This window comes from Macaca fascicularis, chromosome 10, assembly GCF_037993035.2.
Source record: "Macaca fascicularis isolate 582-1 chromosome 10, T2T-MFA8v1.1".
NCBI classification, from domain to species: Eukaryota; Metazoa; Chordata; class Mammalia; order Primates; family Cercopithecidae; genus Macaca; species Macaca fascicularis.
In genome coordinates this window covers 36,460,902-36,481,804 of record NC_088384.1, presented here as the reverse complement: position 1 = coordinate 36,481,804, position 20,903 = coordinate 36,460,902, and the positions used below count along the sequence as shown (strand labels likewise).

Genomic DNA, 20,903 nt, shown 5'->3' with positions numbered 1-20,903 from the left:
CTAACCAATTGCTCACAATTACTCATAACTACCCATCAACTTGACTTGATCAAACTTCAGTCAGTCTTGTCTCCTCTCCTCAGGCCCCTGGACCTTGGCTCACCACCTAAAACTGAACAAACACTAAACGACAGACCAGGCCCCTAACAGCTCACTCCAAAAATGAGCAGGCCTCGTAGAGAAACGATTTTTGTTGGAGCATCCTGGTTTTGCCACCTGCTCACACCACTGCCTGTCCTTCTCTCCAAGGAGGCTTCTGCCAGCCCTGCTTATCCTTCCCTAGAAAAGGAAAGCCTTTTCCTGTTTGATCCTGAGACCCTTGTACATTGAGTTTGGAATGTTCTCCCTATTGCAATCGTCTTTTTGAATAAGTTTTATTTTTCCCTACCTCTGGTCGATTTTTGATTAATACTAGTGAGCTTGGACGAAAGCCTGCACATCTCAGGTGTGTGTGTTTGTGTGTGTGTGTGTGTGTGTATTTTAGCATTACCATGAAGGTAATAACAATAAAATCAAACAAAAGCAAATGGATAAGCAATATGTTGGACTAACATCTCAAATATGAAAATGGCATTGCCAGCAGTGATATGATTTATTTTTGAAATGGTAAGCTTTTTGAAGTATAATCTTATTTTAACCTAAAATCTTACTATTGAAAAATGCAGTGTACATTAAAATGTTCTGAAATGTTTTTATTCACATTTATTAAATAGTCATACTCACTCAGATATCTACAAATTGGTTTTTCACTTATGTAATTGTCTTATAGAATATTCAAAAGGCATGCAGAATGTGAGATAATTTTCTGTTGAATATGATTGTTTTATCATTGCAAGACATCAAACATCCCTGTTTCCTGCCAAATAAATGTACAATAGCAATAAATATAAAGGTGTGTTTTTTTTAAAAGACACATTTTTGAGTTACAAAACAAGGATTTTAAAACTTGAATTGTTACAGTGAATATGTCTTAATATAGGCTATGGTCACTTTAGATAAAAAAATACCTCACATCTATTCTTTTCAGTATCACTTAAAGGTGTTCTTTTAGTGGCAAAGATTTTATTTTTCTGCCTAGAGGCAGATATTTTGCCATATGGCTATTTATGGTATGAAACTGTATTTAAATGTATGTACACATATAAAAGCTGCCACTATGGCTATATAAACTATTAAAAGTTATCAAGATTAAAAAATAAACAAATAAAAATATTTCTGTTTTCCTATGAAATGTCTTTATTCCAGTCCAAATTTAGAGGTTTAAAATGCTTGAAATTAATAAAACCAAGTGTTTCACATATTTAAGTTTAAATGGCCTTTGTCCTAGTTTTATTAGTGAAGCAGGAGACTCCATTTTTTTCACTCTTCTATACCTTCAAAAGGTGGACAGAAAAATTTGATGAAACTTCTAGGGCATTATCTGATGAAACACATTAAACACTAAAGGAGAAATACAACCTCATTGTTTATAACAGACATATAAGAAGGAAACCTGCATACATGTATCTATCAGTTTTGTATTTTCAAGAAATATTTGCCTTAAAGTGAGCTTCATTAGAATACATGTTCTCCTACAAAGCCAAGGAAAACGGGTTAGACACAAGGATCTGGAAGTCTACGTGTGTGACATAATTTCATTCAACACATTCCACAAATAAGGCAGAAATGTATCATTGTGACCCAAGATAGTCTCTAAATTTTCTCAAAGCAATGTGGCCACATCTATTATCTTTTATTATGACTAGTCATCATTTCATGCATTTCAACATCACCTCACCCATTCTCAGCCTCCTATCTCTGAGATTAATTATGGCTAACATTCTCAGCAGTCCAAACATCTTGCAAGTGACAGCTTGAAAAGGCCTACCAGAATGATGTTCACTCTGCCACCTGACTAGCTTGTCTTCCATCTAGACATTGCAGTATTTATAAGAGCACTTTTAGTATTGTAAATTTCATCCAATATGTGTTCAATGAGATGAACTTAAATATTGCACTACATGTTAATTGGGAGAATGTTAATTTGCTTCTGTAGTTTTAAGTGTATTCTCAGAGGTAGATGAAGACATATCATTGGATTCAAGAAATAAAGCAAATAGAAGAAAAAGTATGTTATTTTAGTTTGGTCATGTTTATGTCTTAAGTTTTCTTTTTCAGATATATGAGAACCTATTAAATAAACTGAAAAAAATGTGGTAGCCTTGGGTTAAATATCATACTTTATGTTTTGTTTCTTAATTCCAGGGTAGAGTAGAAAATTATGCTCTCTTATATAACACAAAAATGATATGGGGGAAGAAGGAAAAAATTAACTTGGAGACATCATTAATTAATTTATTTTATAAATGAAATACTAAATAGTTTCTATTTGTTTTGACAAATAGAGAATACATTTAGAATCAATGCTTTATTTCATGGAAAGTGGAGTGGAAATTTTTAATATATTATTCAGTTTGTATTATTACTATGCACTGCAGATCACATACATTTGTCTTTTCTTCATATTAGACATTAAGTAATGGCAAGTATCCTTTCGAGGGCAATTTAATATAAGTAGTAAAGTATCCGGAATTTCTGAAATAATAAAAGTGACCTAAATCACTGTGTTTGGGAGGGGAATGCTCACATTCTCATTATTCCCAAACGGACTCTTAGAAGTCTTCTCACCAGGCACATGGATGCACCTCAGTAATACCCAATGTCTTAGATAGCCACAACTGTCTGCACTTTTTAATGGGATACATGTCAACATTATAATTCCTTGCCACCTCAATATCAGATATTTTCTCATGTAATCTTTTACTTCTGAGGAGCTGAATTCTTAATCCGTAAACTGAATGCATAGCTACATATCTGTGGATGTTTTTAAATTATGTGAAAATTTTGTAGATGCATTTTTCAGAGGAAAGTATCGAAACATCCACCTAGTGATTGTAACAAAAACAATCGCTCGTGTTGATATTTAAGTCTTAATTAATTCAGAAAAATTTGCACACGCCTTAAGGTCAGATATTATTTTGTACTCTACATAAAAAAACTCCTTTTTTTTTTTTTTTTTTTTTTTTTTTGGAGATGGAGTCTCACTCTGTTGCCCAGGTTGGAGGAACTCCACCTCCCATGACATTAATGATCACTGATCACAGATCACCGTAACAAATATAATAATAAGGGAATGTTTTTAAAATTGTGATGATTACCAAAATGTGAAACCAAGACACAAAGTGAGCACAGGCTGTTTGCTAAATCATACCAATATACTTGTTTCACCAGGGTTGTCACAAACATTTCATTTGTAAATAAGAGGAAAAAAGGCCATATCTGTAAAGCACAATAAAGAGAAGTGAAATACAATAAGATATGTTTGTATTAATTTGGTTAACTTTATTCCAACTTAATGTAAATTAGTTTTAAATCAGTTTATAAAACTCTAAAATGAACCTGGCAAATTTAGAGCAATAATAAAATGATTTAAAGTAGAAAAGTCTTTTTTAAAAAGGATAAATAACAAATGTCTCATTGGAATTATTAAAGCTGTTTCAAGGTCAGCTCTGGAGTTCTTAGAAACTAAAGTAAAAAAATATGACCAGTTTCTGAAGTCAAGATAAAATCATACAATCTTTAACGTAGAAAATTATCTTTTGTGTTGTGTCCTAAGCATAAAACAAGTGCAAGGACTTGCCCTGACACTCTGTAAGTCGTTCCACTCCAATATGCACTGCAGAAATGTTTCCTGGCCAGAACAGCAAGTCAGAAGCCTTTTCAGCATGGTAAGGAGGGAGAGAGACTATGCTATGTATAAAAAAAATAAGATGAGGAGGAACAATAGAGCCTTAGATAAGTGAGAAGTCTCAAAAGAGACATGTATAAGGGGAGCAGTTGCAACTATAAGGAGCAACATATGGAATGATGAAAAAAGATGCTGTAAAGAAAGTTTTCCTCAGTACTTTGCAATGCTCTCGTCACCTTCTGAAGAAAGCTGGCTCCTCCTGTACCCTTAGGGTATTTGGACCCAGGCTTTGGAATGGGGTGACCATCTACATCAAACTACCTTAAACTCAAATTTGTGTGCATAGGATAAGAATAATTGGGTTAAACAAAATTCACTTTTAATCTAAACTGTCATTCGTTAGTTTGACCAACTTTCTTTACCACTGGCCACTTGATCCTTGTCTTATTTGACCAGGGTTGTCAAACAAGGTTTGTTGTTTCCTTCTTTGAAGGAAAGAGTCAGTGTTTCTTCCATTCCAATGCATCCACTTGAGGAATTTTTAATAAAATGGGCAATGAATGGGCAGTAGAAGAAGTTACAGGCCTGCTAATAAAACACTAAGTAATAAACTGTGGAAATTCTAAAATCATTTCCATGAAGACCTTGCTTATTTTGTAACTATTATGTATTACCATACGTATACTTAACTCTTTGAATGTGTTAGTATGTGTTCAAAGTATAACTTAATTTTATATATATATTTAAATTACATAAAATAAATAAAGCCACTAAAACATTTTTAAACATTTTCTTATATTTCCTTTCAGTATTTTTATATGCATGCATCTGTACTCGATAATATTGCTGAATACATGTTTGTGTTGACAAAGCCTCTCCTCTTGCCAAAATTCTTGTCATGATCCTCTAAGGCCCCTCTAGGTCTCAGCCTTCAGCGTTCTTCCTAGTCTGGCCCACATCTCTCAGGTTTAGGAAGAAACTTGCAGAGAATCCCACACTCCCAATACTGATAACCTTTGATATCTGATCCAATTTGTTATCTCCCACCACTCTCCAGATGATTTCTGATCAGCTTGGCCTGTCTTCAGTAAGAATCCTGTTAGGTCTGTTTAACCTAAATCCCCTTTACCCCTAAAGTTTCCTCTTAGTATCCCCTGTTGAACAAATTTTCAAACATTAAAAAAACTTGGACAAAATTAAGTTCAGATAGGTTCAGAGTATTTAGGTTCAGCTCTTGGCTTTCTGAATACCTGACATATCCTCTTTAAATGGCCTCAAAACAGGAAAATACAAAATGAATAGAAGTAGACATTAGAAATGGGAAAAATGGAGAAATACAGGAAAGAACAGAAGTTTCTATTTCAGATAATTAGATAAATTTTAAGATGTTTATAGTTAACTTTTGTTAATTAGGTTTAGCCCCTTGAACCTTTGAGAACATGTTATTACTATTGTTATTGAACATTATATTTTTTATTTTAACGTAGAATGGTATTTTCACTCAAATCTCTTGAAATAGATATTTATAGTTAATAGTTAAAATGTATTTAATACTGTTTCATTTTATTAGTATTTTCTCTTAAAAATAATTTTGGCCGGGTACGGTGGTTCACGTCTGTAATCCCAGCACTTTGGGAGGCCAAGGCGGGTGGATCACCTGAGGTCGGGAGTTTGAGACCAGCCTGACCGACATGGAGAAACCCCATCTCTACTAAAAATGCAAAAATTAGCTGGGCGTGGTGGTGCATGTCTGTAATCCCAGCTACATAAAATTAAAAATAAAATTATTATTTTAATTTTATTTCAATATATTTGTTCCATATCTTCATAATGGGTTACCTCAAATGAATTTATTATATAGCTAGAGCTCAAATCTAACTTTATTTATAAAATATGATTATAATTCAGCCTTATTGATTTGAAAAGATTATAAAAGAAAATCAGAGGAAAAAAATCCTATACCTTCTATAAATACAATACTTTCCCGAGGTCATGTGCATACATCATGCCTAATGTCAATCATTGATATCCCCAGTCCAAGAACCATATGCCATATGGAACATGTGGGCTCTATTCTGTGGCTCCAGAGCAACATGAGACTTCTGTTTTATTTCATTTTTTCCAAATGCCTTTAAAATCATAAAGAAATACTTAATAAATTATAAAGAAATAACATTTTATACATTTTATACCTCATGAAATGAGATGGATTTTGTTAGTTTACACACTGAAATTTTTATAATTTTATGTTAGATAAATATTGTTCATACTTATTCTCTTCCTTGGTTTGGAGTTAATTTTATGTTTTACCTGAAAGGACAAAGACTTGGCCATATGGATTGTTTTAGCTAATGAAATGTGAAGGAAAATTATGTGTGCCCCTTTGGGCATACAAACTTTAAGAGCTGAAATTTCTAATCCTTTCAGCTTGTGTCCCAGATAAAAGAATATATGGAGCAAATTAACATATATATTAATACAGAGATATATTACATATCACTTACACTACAATAGAAGGTTATTTTTACTTACGAGTAGCTTAATAAGGGATCAAACATAGGAATTGAAGCTCTCCAATCTGCTATTGGAGTGTATCTTCATAAACCTATCTAAGAATATACATATTTGATTTAGAAGTATGAAAATGCTGACATGTTATTGGAATACAAACTCCATTAGGTTGGAAATTTTTTTTTTTTTTTTTTTTGGTTGGAATTTGATTGCTGTGCACTCTGCAGTGTCTCAACTCTTTCTAAATATGTAGCCCAATTGAATCTTTATTAAGTCACTGAGATTTTGGATTATTTTTGCTAGCGAAACCTAAACTATTGTGAATTACACTCCTGTTTATGTGCTCTGTCTTCTCAAATTTTCTCATGAGTTCAGCTTTTTTCTATTTCTTACTTAACTAATTTATCAATGTATATTAACTCTGAGATGTGCCCAGTCTCAATGACCCTAAGAAAAAAACCTCTGCTGTTAAGGCTAAAGGAACTAATGGCGAGGGCACCCTGAGTCTCCAATGAAAAGCAGAAATATACGCCTCTGAGTCATAATAGTCACTAACTGATGATTTTATGTCGGCTCTCTAAATCTGATTCTCACATTTTGATAATTTATGTTTTACATTTAGAAAGGATTGTAAGTAGCTACCAAGTAAAAGATGTTAAAATATTCTGCATTATATACAGTAGTTTTAAAAATCCTCATACAGCCATATGAATTAGGTATACTGCATCTATTAAATGACCTCAGAAAAAAAAAAGAAGAAAATTTAACTGAAACAAGTTCATGATGGACAAAATAGTAACTCCTTAGTGAAAGCTAGTGCCTGCCCAGGCCCCTCTAGGGATTGATGTTCCTCCTCACCCCTCTGGCTTCTCTCCTCCATAGGCCTCCATATTCCATAAAATCTCTCAACTCTTACCTGCCCCACAGGCTCTCCATAAAATCTCTCAACTCTTACCTGCCCCACAGGCTCTCCAGGCTGAACCAACCACTTCCCTCCCAGGCTTCCATCTCCAGCTGGGAGGAGCCAGGTGGGGCCTGTTTATGGGGGAGGCTTGCCTCATTGTACTCCTGCCAGTACCTGCACCAGCTGTGCCATGTGGAGACCCCCTTCCCACAGAGCCAGACGTCCTTTCAAGACCCCTTGGCCAGAGCCTATGGCTTCCTATCGCTTTAGTTGGGGCACAGCTCTTGTTGGTGTATGAGACACTGACCTACACTCTAGGTCTTCCATCTCAGAGTTGAACCCAGGCTCTTCTCAGGGGCTGGTATGACCAGGCATGAGTCTCCAACTCGTTTGAAATATTTTGGGTGGGAAGGGGGGTCTTTGTTGGCTCCCCTATTCTAGGGCAGTGGTAGGGAAGACCTGAGGGTCTCCTGGTGGGCGTAGGCCCTGAAGCAGTGAGCTGCTGGATCTCCCGGGGGTGGCTGCTGCCTCTCAGGACACTGTGCCCTGCTATGGCAGATGCCCCCTGAGATGCCAGTGACAAAAGGCTGGCCCTTCCTGGGTCCTCTGTTCCTGTCCTCTCACTCAGCCCCTGACATGGCTTCACCCACAGCCTCCTGCTGGCTTCTCAGGCCCCTGGCCAGGCAGCTTTGGGGGGTGATGGGTAATTTGCAAGTTCTCTTTTCAAACCCACCCAGTTGCTCTGCAAAATCCTTCCTGATCCCTGAGGCCAACCAGCACGGGAGGGGTGTGGCCGGTCTACCCTCAGTGCCCTTTCCTGTCGTGCAGGGCCCCACGGTGTCATCAGCAAGGGTCTGATCTGCTCACTGCTGTGGAAGCTGCAGAGGGAGGAGCAGCTCCAGGAGCTCATCCAGGACCCGCTGGCCCCTGCCTGCAGGAGGATGCAGGAGAGGGTCTGGCACCTCCTCCCCATGAGGAAGGCGAGAACAGGAAAAGCACTGGTGATGATCCTGACACCCAGCGGTCACTGAGTGCCTCCTGTGTGCCAGGCATTGTCTCCAAACCTCACATTTAGAAAACCCTCCAGCAAGGTGATGTCTGCCTTCACAGCTGAGGAAATGGAGGCGCAGTGTCTTGTCTCATCCCAGGTCACACAGGATCACAGTCAACATCGTGGCCTCAAACCTGTGGGAACACAAAGACTCAGAGCTTGTGGTGGTTGGGGGGTGTTCCCACACTGGGCCCCTCATTGTGAGGATGGGCCGGTCACCGACCCCCAGCGTCCCTCCCTGGGTTGTGGTCACATCCCCTTGCTGGGGGGGCCCTCTTGCCTTCCCTAAGTCCTGGCTTCTCTTTCTTCTGAGAGTCTCTTTAGATGCCTGGGTGAGTATTTCTCCAAGTGTGGTCCCTGAACCAGACCCCGGGTGGTCTGTGGAAATGCATGTTCCCAGGCCCTGTCCCAGCCTCATCATTCTTAGGTTTGGACAGAGGTCCCTTTCCATGGGACCAGGAAAGTGGCTTTCCAGGAGAGAGCTTTCTCTCTGAAACTGTGGCCTCCCCAGCCTCCCTGCATCCTCCTGTGTCCACTGTGACCACCATCCTTGCCATCACTTTCTGTGTCATCCCCAAGGAGAGCTCCTAAGGACAAGGCTTTGCTCTGTTTGCTGCTCCAGACCCAAAGGTCATAGCAGGGGTTTTGGTCCCAAGTTCAGAATTACCCAGTCCAAAAGAGTGCTGAGATGGGAAACCCAACTCTTGCCTCAGCATCTCACTGCGTGAATGAATCAGGGAATCCCTGTAGCAGGGGGACAGGGTGGCACCTCCCCTGAGACTGCAGGCATGAGGTTCAATAGAGGGCTGGGGTGAGAGGGGGTGAGAAGAGGCCCCCACAGGCTGTTAGCAATTCCCTGTGTTGGTGGCCTGCTGAGAAGTATGTGGCCCTGGACGCACAAGTCACCAGTCTGCTCCTGAAGCTGCTACACTCACCCATGGGCAGGGTGTACCTGAAGGCCACCAAGGCCCTCACCATGCTGCCAGAGGCCCCTGAGGGCTGCAAGGTTGTGCAGGCCCACGTGCATACCCTCCGTGTCCCAGAGGAGGACAATGACAACAAAGCTTATGAGTGCAAGGCCTTACAGCAGGTGACCCAGATCGCCATCAATGTCATTGAGTGGAAACCCTGAGCCCCTCATTGGGTTAGACCTGATCAGCCACCTCTGCACCTGAATCAATGCGCTCAGTCTCTTTATTTCAAGTTGGAATAGCACTTTCTGTTTCTGGAGCACAGTCATGTCTCTTCTCACACTTTTGCCAAAGCCTAAATGCCAGGCCCAGAGGCACTGGGTCCTGGATGGTACAGGCTGAACGCAGTGCTGGGGTGGGTGGGAGATGGCCTTGGAGTTTCACTCTCTGCTGGGGCCAAGAGTTTTCCTCAGAATGTAGAGAAGACTGAGACCTCCATGGGCAAAGCTGGGGGCAGGAACTTGGGAAGGAAGGAACGCAGCTGCACCAGGCACCACCCAGGTTTCAGAAACTCCAGTGATTGATCCATGGGGTGTGGCTGGGTGTGGTTCTGCTCAGCCAGGTCTGCCCCCTCCCCACCCTGGCTGGCAGGAGGGAGGCAAAAGGTGAGACCCGATGCAGGTTCTTATGACTGAGGATGACTCTGTCCCAAGAGGCTCCCCCAAGGATGACAGCTCAGGACAGGGAGAGGTTCTGGTTTCCTCCTTAAGATCTTCCCAGCAAAGAGCTGCATTCTCTAAAGTCACCCAAGCATGCCCCCAGGATGGTCTGAAGCCTAGCCACCTCCAAGGCACGTTCCTGGTGCTGTCCAGGAGGGGAGCTTAGGAATCACTTCTCTATGCCAAGTCATGGAAAACGCCTCACTGCGGAGCTTGAGCCTCCCTCAGATGTCCCTGTAGCACGTGCTGGTCTGCCCTGTTAATTCAGCTCCCTGGTCAGCTCCTGGGAGGGCTTCACCCTGGGTGAAGAAGACAATTCCTTTTCAGTGAGAGCAGGCTCCCAGCTTTGTACACCATGACATCATCCCACTGAGCAGCCTCCACGCCAGCATCTCCTGGGCTCCTGCTTCTGTAGTCCAGGCTGAGGAGATATTAGAGATGTGGGAACTCATCAGCCAGGGATGGAGGTGCCTCTGCTACAAGGGGAGGGCCAGGAACACAGCCTATGTTGAGACCTAGAAGTCCTGAGCACCACACCCTTGCCTCCATTCTCCAAGGCCCATTTACCACACCGTTATCAGTTTCTGGGATTTAAGAAGCTGCTGCCAGAAGAGGTATGAGAGCCAGCCTGGAAGAGGCAACTGGTCATTCAACTGTAGCCCAAAGGCACAAACTGCCACCCCAGAGAGCTGAGGCTGGACAAGGGTAGTGGGACAGCCAGTGGCTATAAGCCCACACTATGAAGGGAGCCTGCTGTGTTGAGACCCCAGTTCTATCTATGGAAGAACTGTTTATCTACAGAACCTGGGGCAAGTTCATTAACTGCTCAGTGCCTCAGTTTTTCTAGCTCTAAAGTGGGGATAGTAATTGTGCCTATCATAAATGCCAAAATATCATTTTGGCAGTGCCAGGTGCATCATGCTGAAAATAAGCGCCTTGTACATTGTGGGTGCCCAAGAACACTGTTTACAACCCTCAGAGGAGACAGATCAGCAGGCATCTGAGGGAGCCTGGAACCCTGCATCCTGCAGGTGCCTGGGGTCCTATACCCAGGAGAAGCTGCTCCCTCACTCCACAGCAGTCTACACAGCACCCCCTCCTGACCAGGGGTACACTGGTTTGGGCAAGCGTTAGGAGGGAGCCCTGGACCTCTCTGGACTCTGACCTTCCCTGGAAGGACTGTAGAGGGTCAGAACACTGCTTCTCCCAGCCAGACCCTTCCCTCCCTTTCCAAACCCACGGCCTCCTCACCGCTCTCTGCCTCAGACTCAGGACTCATCTCATTACGTCCTTCATCCCTGTTTGCACCAAGGGCTGCAAGAAGCTCAGCTCACCTCCCCTTCACGGCCCTGAACACTCCTTTTCTGACTCCATCTGCTGAAATCTTTTTTCCAAGCCCTCTGGAGGCCCCAGGGCCTCAGCATCTCCCAGGAACATTCTTTCCTTTCTTGCCTGGACTGAAACCTAGCTCTTCTGAGACCTGCTTCCCTACCCTAGGCATCCTCCTATGTGGGGCTGCTTTCCTCTCTCCCTGCCCCTCATACCCTCATTGGAGTGGGACAGGTCCTTACAGACCATCTCCTGTGCCTGTTCTGAGGAGCCCTCTGGTTCTGAATCTCTGCACAGGTTCTATGGCTCTGGCCTTCTCCCCTCCCCAGCAGCACACCACCAGATTGCTCTTGTAGGGCACTATGTGGTCTCCATGTGGCTGAGCCCAACCGCCAGTCCTCAGGCCTCATCTTTCTCTGGCCATGAGCATTTCCCCAGTGGAGCCTCACCACCTCCCCTCCCTGAAACACTTATAGGAAATTAGGCCACTTCTCTGTCATTTTGGTTGTTCAAAATAGCACATTTGCTATTGTGCTCTTTAAGAAACTGATACACATCATGGTGTGTTTAAGCCTTTAGGGAAGTGGGAGGATACTGGAGGCTGCTCTGTGAGCATCTCTATGCTATACCAAGTCAGATCAGTGAGGGAAACTGGACCGCTAAGCTGCAGGGCTACCTTCCACTCCAGGATGCTTTTCACATCTTTCACGATCCCCTCCCTGGAGACCTTTCATGGCCCGGACTCATCTTAGGCCTCCCTGTTCTCTCCATGTGCTAGTGGGGTGCCTACCGATCAGATAATGAGTGGTGCTGTCACTGAACTGACTGCCCATGGGGAGCTACTCACATATGCTGTTAAAGGAGCATGAATTTGTGTCATCATTTAGGAAAAAGTTTGGCATGATTTATGATGATGAAAGATATGCCCCCTTCTAACAGTCTACTCCACAGAAGTGAGTGCTGGTGTTATTCCAAAACCATTGACAAAAATACTCAAAGCAACATTACTTGAGATAGATACAATTATATTAAAAATAACCCTGGCCAGGCATGGTTGCTCACGTCTATAATCTGATCACTTTGGGAGGCTGAGGCAGTCAGATCACCTGAGGTCAGGAGTTTGTGACCAGCCTGGCCAACATGGTGAAACCCTGTCTCTGTCAAAAATGCAAAAACTTAGCCAAGTGTGTTGGCAGGTGCCTGTACTCCCAGCTACTCGGGAGGTCAAGGCAGGAGAATGGCATGAACCTGGGATGCAGAGCTTGCAGTGAGCCAATATCCTGCCACTGCACTCAAGCCTGGGTAACAGAGCAAGACTCCAGCCCAAAAAAAAGAAAACAAAGAAAGAAAAAGAAAAAGTCTAGAACTCAAGTGATGAATATCAACTTAGAAAATAAAACCAAAGCCAAATTTTTGAAAACAGGAAATAGTGTGATACTATCTTTTGTGGGAAGAAATTCTTGGCTTCCTCCAAAATTAGAGAACTGGGGAGAAAGAAGCCTCATCTCAGAATCTGTGACTGGATTGGGAAGTGGAGGCTAGAAGTGTGCTCAAGGTCAAATTTTCCTCCTCCCTTCAAAGGAAACTGGAGTTTTACCAGTGAGCCCAGAGTGAATATTCACTCCGCCATCCACCCCGGGAGATCCCTTTAAACCAGGAGTGCACAGTGAGGACAGAAACATGAATGTGTGCTAACAAGTCCTGAAAGTTCAGAGGGTGATTCTCGATTTCTCCTTGGCACACAGCAGAAGAACTGTGTCTCTAGGTTCAACACAGATGACACGCAGTGCTTAAGCCTACACCCCTTGTGACTGATCCCAAGGAGTGTTGATTAATCTAAACCAAAGGCTCTGATGTTCCACAGGAAGAAAAGAGCAAGTGGACTGCAAAGAGAATCTCTCATGAATGCAGCACCCTCATAGCCCATACAGACAGTTCTTACCATGATGCCAAGAAACTGAAAACAACAAGCCAGACCTCACACATATTTCCATTTTCCTTCTGATTTCAAATGCCCTCCTTCAGCCCATCCTCAAAATCAGCAGGGATAACCTGGAGGCTCCTGGGACTGGATGAGTCTCCTTGTCACTTATACTCTCCAGCGTCAAGTCTTTAGAAACAAAACCAGCAGGATAAGTCATCAGAGTGACTCACCCACTCCTCCTACTTTAGCTGAAGCTGAATGATGGGTTAGTCTCCCAACCCACACTGTTTCATACATGATCCCCAAATCTTTCTTCTGGGTTGACAAACCTTCCTACAGCTTCTCGGGCCAGAGTTCTATACTGGCAAAATCACTTTCAGGAAAACCCCAAGCCTCTTTCCCAGCAGGAACCCAGAATCAGGTTTCTCTACAATGAAGCTAGCAAGTTTTCTCCTCAGGAAGTGAGTTATTTCATGGTACATATCGCTTTCTTTCCAAGCTCTTATCTGCAATTATATAAAAGAAAACATGAGAATCAGATTCTGCTGTGCGCTTCACACAGATCTGTTATTCTCTGGACAATGATAAAAAACCAGAAGGCAGTACAGTGATTGAGTCATAGGTCAAAATCCCCAAAGACTAGCACAGAGGATAGCTATAGAAAAACAAGACCTCTATTCACAGAATTTACCTTTAAATTTAATTTGATATGCAAACGCACAATGCTTCATCCAAGGAGGAAAACTGGTATTGTGGAAAATGCTTCAGTATTCCAGTTGATAATGGATGCTGTCATTTAGAAGCAGCATAGCATACCAAGTATCAGTTGGGAAGACACTCCTACTGAATTCCAGCCCCACAAAGACAATAGTGTACAGTGTACATAATGTGCATTTCCAGGTTTTCAAATCAAAATTAATTGAGAAGAATTAGGAAAGCAAGATTGCTGTGGAAGCCAAAAATGTGGGTCTTACCTGGACATCACCATCATCATCATCATCACCATCTTCATCATCATCTTCATCTTTGCATTGTGGTGAACATCTTAAAAACAGGCCATCCTCAGGAAGAGCTGGAAGGACACAGAGGAAAGATCAGTGCACCGGAGGTTGGTGACTGTGAGTCACTCAGGGAGCTTTGCTGGATGTGGTGTATGGAGGTGGTTGATTAACAAGCATGGACTGAGTTGATGCTGGGCTATTCCCCTGAGGGGAAGAGGGATGGCAGAGGATGGGAGCAGGAAAGACATGAGACATGGAGGTCTTGGACTTGTACTAGAGGCATCGGGCAGCAACACAAAGCAGTCAACCAAAAATGGAAATAAATGCACACTGAGGGTCAATGGAAGAGTGCCTTCCTGCCTCTCAAATGTTTTGAAAGTCTACAAAACAAACAGCATTTTCTTAATGTATTCAAGACCATGTCAGTACACTAGGATCTAATTATGCTGATGCCACATTTAGCATTTATTTTAAAGGATTTATTACTTGATTAAAAGCCTATTTTATGGGTGAAATGGACTCAATTTTACCCAAATTACTCTATTCTATTAATCACAATTCTTTTTCATAGAGATCATTTAAAAATTCAATATTAAAATGCTATAATTAAAAATAGTGATGATTTCCCATTTGTAAGTCATCTTCTGAAATGACTTCTACACACCCTTTTGGGGCCCTGTGATCAGGGGCTTCAGCAGCTCCTGTGTGACTCTCCCTGGGGAGATTCCCTAAAAATCAAGCTTCATTCAAACAGGCCAAGCTCACACAGCCTGCTCTACCTACACCAGTGAAGCTGAGAGACGTGACTTTGAACACTTTCTACCATGAAAAAATGTTCACGAGTATGGGGGTGATTTTTGGTTAACTAGTTTACATAAAAATTATTTTTTTGGCTGAGCACTCTGGCTCACACCTGTAATCCCAGCACTTTGGGAGGCTGTGGCCCTCTGTGGCTCCCACATCCAACTTTCCAGGCTCTACGGTAGTGGATTCTGATGTTGCAGCAGCCACAGCCTCATAAATATCAGATTCATAACAGGGTGCCACCTTCCCCCTGCACCAGCTACAGGTGGAGTCAATACAACAGGTCAGTACACACCCCATGGGGCACCCACACTCCTCTCCACTCCTGCCTGAGACTTCGATGAAACTGAAATGGTGCTGTCCCAGCAGCCACACTACTGAGGCTGGCACAACACTTGTAGAAGCAGCCTGACCCCAGGCAGATCTGGGGCCTCAGCCCTTACTCTGCCGCCACCTCCCAAACTGGCTGGTCTATGAGGTCGGGGACCTGCTGTCTTCATTGAAAAATAAACGAACACGACAAGTGCCAAGAGGCACAAAAACTGCTGTGAGACAGCAGAGTTGGAGCTCCTCCTCCTTCCACTACCAGCTACCAACTGAGGGTTGCTGGCCCTGGCTGATGCTTATAACCACAAAGCTTCCTATGTCACCTGCTTACCAGGAAACAGCCAGGTCAGGCTAGTGACACAATGTCCAGCCCCACAGCCCCATGCAATACCTCACAATGCCCATCCCTGCTGTTGCCCACCTTGTGGCCACCCTGCCCCTCTGTGATGACTGCACTACTCAGGCTTTTATTCACCCTGGGCTGCCTGAGCTTTCCAGTCCTGAGGAAAGTGCGGGGGAGTTATTACTGGAAGTCACCCTCAGCAAGAAACTCAATAGAAAACCCTGGTACACCCGGGAGTGGTGGCTCATGACTGTAATCCTAGCACTTTGGGAGTCTGATGGGGTGGATCACCTGAGGTCAGGAATTCGAGACCAGCCTGTCCAACATGGTGAAACCCTGTCTCTACTAAAAATACAAAACACTAGCTTAGTGTGGTGGTGGGCACCTGTAATCCCAGCTACTCGGGAGGCTGAGGCAGGAGAAGTGCTTGAATCCAGGAGGCAGAGGTTGCACAGTGAGCAAAGATCACACCATTGCACTCCAGCCTGGCTGACAAAGGTGAAAGTCTCAAGAAAAAAAAAAAAAAAAACCCCATTTACTAAGTCACTTCCAGGAGCATTTCTGTTTTTCGGAGTCTGACAGCTTTCATTTGCTCACCAAATGTGGTTATACACAAGTTTTTGACTACTTTTGTAACTAAATGCTTCTCTCCTGTCTTATAAGTGTTAGTTCTTATCTGCAACTCCACCATAGCTACCCCCAGGGCACTGGTCCCACTCTCAATAGAGAGTCATGGCTGTATATCCTGAATGAAAGCCTGGGACACATCACACTTTCCCCTCCTGGTCTATAAAATAGGGACTGAACACATCCTTCCCAGCTCTGTAATGCTATGACTTACCAACTCCCTTTTCTCCCTCTGTTTTTTCTTTCCATGGCAGGGGTACTCAGATGTTTCTTTTATTTACTTATTTATTTTTTGAGATGAAGTGTTGCTCTGTTGACCAGGCTGAAGTGCAGTGGCATGATCTCGGCTCACTGCAACCTCCACCTCCGAGGTTCAAGCGATTCTTCAGCCTCAGCTTCCTGAGCAGCTGGGACTACAGGCATGTGCCACTGCATCTGGCTAATTTTTGTATTTTTAGTAGAGATGAGGGTTGCACTATGTTGGTCAGGCTGGTCTTGATCTCCTGACAGGTGATCCACCTGACTCGGCCTCCCAAAGTGCTGCTATGACAGGCATGAGCCATCACGCCCAGCCTCAGACATTTCTTTCACTAACAAATCATAAAGCATTATCTTCTTATACAAAATTAAGAACCCCATAGTGGGGTACCATTGTCCTCATAGGATAAAGATGAATAGTCAACATCTGGCAAGCATTATGTGCCTGACAGTGTTCCAACTGTGGCATACTCATTTAACCCTCAGAAACAGTCCCATTGTACACAGTTTACAGCATAAATCTGGATGGGAAAGTCAAGTAACTTCCCCAAGGTCCCACAACCGCTCAGTGAGTTCAGGCAGGTGAGCAAACAAAGGCTTACAGTTGTCTGAGGCTACACTGCTGGACAGTGGATGAACCTGGAATACCAAGGCTCATTCACTGTCCAGCAGTAGAGTTTAAGTAGAGTTTAAATTTTATCCTGGAAACATGAGAGACAATGAACCACACAAAGGTGAGAAGTTCCTATCAGATGTGTTTGCTGTGAGGTCTCTGCGCAATAGAGGACTGACGGAAGCAATGGGACCAATTAAGACACATTACGTTGGGAGGCCGAGGTAGGTGGATCATTTGAGGTCATGAGTTCCAGACCAGCCTGGCTAACATGGTGAAACCCCATCTCTACTAAAAATATGAAAATTAGCCTGGCATGGTGGCGGGCACCTGTAGGCCCATCTACTCAAGAGCCTGAGGCAGGAGAATTGTTTGAACCCAGGAGTTACAGGTTGCAGTGAGCCAAGATCATGCCATTGAACTCCAGCCTGGATGACAGAGATTCTGTCTCAAAAAAAAAAAAAGAAAGAGAGAGACATTATGTTCATCTGGAAGAACAGGTAAGGCTAAAGGCAGTGGAAATGACTGCAATGGATGGAAAAGTCTTGTGGGGAGACAGAACAGGAGGTGCTAGATGATTAGATGTGGAAAAACAGGACAAGTAAAAGGAAAAACAGGCTGCTGAGGCTCTAGTTTGAAGGACTGGTTAAATAGCAATGCCTTTCTCCTACACAGAGAATGTAGCAAGAGGAATAGGTATGGGGAATAAGATAGTTTTCAGCTGGGCACAATGACTCACGCCTGTAATCCCAGCACTTTGGGAGGTCAAGCTGGGTGGATTATGAGGTCAGGAGTTCGAGACCAGCCTGGCCGACATGGTGAAACTCCAGCTCTACTAAAATTACAAAAATTAGCCGGGTGCGATGGCGGGTGCCTGTAGTACCAGCTACTCGGGAGGCTGAGGCAGGAGAATCACTTGGACCCAGGTGGCGGAGTTTGCACTGAGCCGAGATCATGCCACTGCACAATAGCCTGAGTGACAGAGCGACACTCCGTCTCAAAAAAAGAAAGATAGTTTTGGACTCAAGTATTGCATTGAAATGGAGCTCTCTGCTAGAAAGTTAGGTAGAAACCTCTGTAGGCTAACTCCACTCTGTGATATCACAACTCATGTTTTAAAAAATACAAACATGAAATCAAACCATTACAGAAATTTCCTAAAATTTACATATTAATATATGACAACTTTTTATTTATTACTTTCTTAGAGTAACTTTGAATTTACAATCATAGTGAATGAGGTGTCCTGTAAAATAAAGCTGTTATATAAAGATGACATTTAAATTGTATAGTCATCAGAGCATATAAAAAACAATTGAAGCCATGGGTATGGCATGGATTGCTTTAAAAAGCTGTGTCTAATGAGGGGAGTTGGAAAGAAAGGAGACTCAGGGGCCGGGTGCGGTGGCTCACACCTGTAATCCCAACACTTTGGGAGGCCTACGCAGGCGGATCACCTGAGGTCAGGAGGAGTTCGAGACCAGCCTTGCCAACATGGCAAAACCCCATCTCTACTAAAAATACAAAAATTAGCTGGGCGTGGTGGTGGGCACCTATAATCCCAGCTATTCAGGAGGCTGAGGAAGAAGAATTGCTTGAACCCAGGAGATGGACTTTGCGGTGAGTCAAAGTGGTGCCACTGCACTCCAGCCTGGGTGACAGCAAGACTCTATCTAAAAAATAAAATAGAAAAGAAAGAAGACTTGGGGAATAGGGAGGTTTAAGTGGCATTAAGTAAAGCCTACAAATGTGAGCAGTGAGAGTCAGGGTACCTGAGTGTTCATCAGAAATGGCTGATCGGGTGAGTCTCATCACAATGGAGCTGGTGTCTGCTTCTCATTTCTGTAACTGCTGTACCTAACACAGTACCTGGTCAACAGGGACTCAATACCTAATACCCCAATGAACACAGTAAAATTCTGCCAGTTCAAAACTATGTCCATACCCACCAACTTCCCTTGTGGAGTTTTACTTTTCACTTCCTGTAACGTTTTGAAGTTCATCCCTCCTGCGGTCTGTATCCATAGTTTCTTTTCTTTGTATAACTGAGCAGCGCTCCACTGTATGCACAGACCACATGGGTCTATCCGTTCTCTAGCTGACAGACACTTGGGTTGTTTCCAGTTGTTGCCTGTAGTGAATGAGGTTGCTGAGAACGTTTATGTATACGTCTTTTTGAACACATGCTTTCATTTCTTCTAAATAAATTCCTAGGGGTGGAATTGCTAAGTCAAATAGCTAGTTTATGCTTAACTTGTTTTTTTGCCTTTCTTATTCATAGAAAATATTACACTGATACATAATATTGGACATTTCTGTGAGGCACATGTGCTGCTTGGTTCCGTGCATCCAACATGTCATCATCAAGTCAGTGTATCTGGGGTATGGCCTGGAGTATTTACCATTTCTATGTGTTGAGTATATTTGAAGTTCTCTCTTATAGCTATTTTGAAATATACAATACATTATTGCTAACCATAGTCACCCTACTCTGCTATCCAACATTAGAACACACTCCTTGCATCTAACTGTTAGTGTATTCATTGACAACCTCTCTGCATTCCCTTCTTATACCCGGAGGAGAGAGGAAGGAGGGAAAGGAGCTGTGGGTGTCTGAATTAGGGCCCAGGGATGGCTGTGTCCCAGTCCCGGGACCTGTCCATGTGCTGTGTTGTGTGGCCCACAGGGACTTTACAGATGTGAGGATGTGAAGGAGCCTGAGGTGGAAGATGATCCTGGGTTATCTGGGTGGGTCCAAGGTGGGGTCTTTATAAGGGAAAGAAGGAGGCAGGAGGGTCAGAGTGAGAGCAGGTGTGGGGGTGGAGGGAAAGAAAGGGAGAGAAAGAGGGAGGGTGAGAGAAGACGGTGGGGGGAGGGAGAGAGAAGAGTGGGAGAGAGACTTGAAGATGCTGAGCTCTGGCTTTGAAGTTGGAGGAAGGGGCCAGGAGCCCAGGGTGTCCTCTAGAAGCTGGAAAAATCCTGGAAATGGATTCTCCCCAGAGCCCTCAGAAGGAGCCTGGCCTGGCTGGCACCCTGATTTTAGACTCTAGGGTTCATTTTGGATGTCTGACTCCACAACAGGGAGAGAATCAACATGTGATGTTTTAAGCCTCTAAATTAGCGGTCATTTGTGACAGCAGCCACAGGAAAGTCAAACAGGAGCCATCGGAGAGACTCCCTAGGATGCCCCGAGTGTCCCTCCCTGGCCCCACCCACAGAAACACAGGCCTGACCACTGCTGGTGTCCCCACCCCTCTAACACCCTGCTCAGCAGGAACCATGCAAGAGGGGCTGGGTGTGGCTGGGCCATGTTCTCTCCTCCCACACCTTCTTCTCAGAGAGCAGCTGGAGCCCCAGACCCAGGGAGCCTCCCAGAGAAATTCCCAACACAGGACCTGGTTTTCCATCTAAGGCTCAGGATCCAATGGAGAAGTGTTTCCCAAAAATGATGCTTCCTCCCAAGATGACCAGTGACTTTCTGCGCCAAACATCTGAGAAAATCTCCATGTCCTAGGGCTGCCAGGCAGTCACCTGTGCACATGTCAGAGCCCAAATCCCATCAGTAGTGAGGCCTTGGGTAAAACACATCCCCACTTTTAATTATGATGAGATGCCTGTCCTCAGCATTGAAAACACCAACTTGGCCGGGCGCGGTGGCTCAAGCCTGTAATCCCAGCACTTTGGGAGGCCGAGGTGGGTGGATCACGAGGTCAGGAGATCGAGACCATCCTGGCTAACACGGTGAAACCCCGTCTCTACTAAAAATACAAAAAAACTAGCCAGGCGTGGTGGCAGGCGCCTGTAGTCCCAGCTACTCGGAGGCTGAGGCGGGAGAATGGCGTGAACCCGGGAGG

The 20,903-nt window shown here is 43.7% G+C and overlaps 1 long non-coding RNA gene across 1 annotated transcript; it reads right to left on the bottom strand.

The window, feature by feature from the left end:
* Nucleotides 1-3,356: 3,356 nt before the first annotated feature.
* On the bottom strand, nucleotides 3,357-9,940 carry LOC123567283 (uncharacterized). The gene is made up of 2 exons (XR_010578519.2): nucleotides 8,861-9,940; nucleotides 3,357-8,327 (listed from the first exon to the last, which is right to left on the bottom strand). It is a non-coding gene; the product is annotated as an uncharacterized lncRNA (long non-coding RNA).
* Between the last annotated feature and the right edge of the window lie 10,963 nt (nucleotides 9,941-20,903).